Raw genomic sequence first — 1122 nt, forward strand, 5'->3', positions numbered from 1 at the left:
TCTCTCTCTCTCTCTCTCCCCTTTCCCTCTTCTTCTCCCTCTCCCTCTCCCCCTCCCTGAATCCTATTCCAAACCATCCCCTCATCCTTATCTTTGAACTCTTTCATCTATTCTCTCCCTTCAGGAAACAAAATATTCAAGTCCCTTCAATTCCAAAGAAAAGAAAAAGTTCTCACTTTATGTTTGATGGAATCACCTCTCTTCCATTCACGCTACACTTTCTGAAAGATCAATAGTCCTCCTTATGTTCCACTTACTTCTCAACACATTTTAACCTTACTCCTTTGAAACAGTTCTTGCCAATTGCACAAAACTGTCTGAGAAATTTAACTGTCAGTTATTTTACACTCCTTTTTTTCTCCCAACAGTTTGAGTGCTGACCACTTTCTTATAAGTAGTAATAATTATAATTTATTAAATATCTGTACTACTGTATAATTTACAGGCACTTCTCATTTTATTGTGCTTCACTTTGTTGTAATTTTCGGGGGGATTGAGGTTATTTTTGGTCTTTTGCAAATTGAGGACTTGTGGCAACCTTGCCTAGAGCAAGTTATCGACATCACTTTTCCAATAGTGTATGCCTGCTTTGTGTCTCTGTGTCACATTTCAGAACTTCTCATTATTATTGTATCAGTTATGATGATACGTGCTCAATGATGTTACTGTTGTAATTGTTTTGGGACACTGTGCACTGCACCCAGATGAGACAGCATACTGAACTGATAAATGTGTCTTCTGACGGCTTCACTGACGGCCCCTCCTATCTCTGTCCCTCTCCTCCGTCTTCCCTATTCTCTGAAACAAAACAGTATGTGAATTACACCAATTAATAATCTCCAACTGCCTCTATTTCAAATGAAAGGAAGAACCATAAATATCTCACTTTAAATCAAAAGCTACAAATGATTAAGTTTAGTGAGGAAGGAATGCCAAAAGCTGAGAGAGACCAAAAGCTAGATCTTAAACCATAATAGCCAAGTTGTGAATGCAAAGGAAAAGTTCTTGAAGGAAATTTAAAATGCTACCCCAGGAGCCAGGTATTTAGCTCAGAGGGTTCACTGCCTGCCTTGCAAGCACCAAGGTCCTGAGTTCAATCCCTAGTACAAAAAAAAAAAAAAA

General features: G+C 38.4%; 2 protein-coding genes across 3 annotated transcripts in view; one reads left to right on the forward strand and one right to left on the reverse strand.

Moving 5' to 3' along the window:
- The window catches only part of Katnal2 (katanin catalytic subunit A1 like 2), a 100331-nt gene that overhangs the window by 72303 nt on the left and 26906 nt on the right, over positions 1 to 1122 (reverse strand). The gene's annotated exons all lie outside the window — the stretch shown is intronic.
- Positions 1 to 1122, forward strand: part of LOC104860511 (ubiquitin-conjugating enzyme E2 D3-like) — a 9316-nt gene that overhangs the window by 816 nt on the left and 7378 nt on the right. The window lies entirely within an intron of this gene.

This window comes from Fukomys damarensis, unplaced genomic scaffold (genome assembly GCF_012274545.1).
Source record: "Fukomys damarensis isolate Sample0158 unplaced genomic scaffold, DMR_v1.0_HiC HiC_scaffold_30, whole genome shotgun sequence".
Classification (NCBI taxonomy): Eukaryota; Metazoa; Chordata; class Mammalia; order Rodentia; family Bathyergidae; genus Fukomys; species Fukomys damarensis.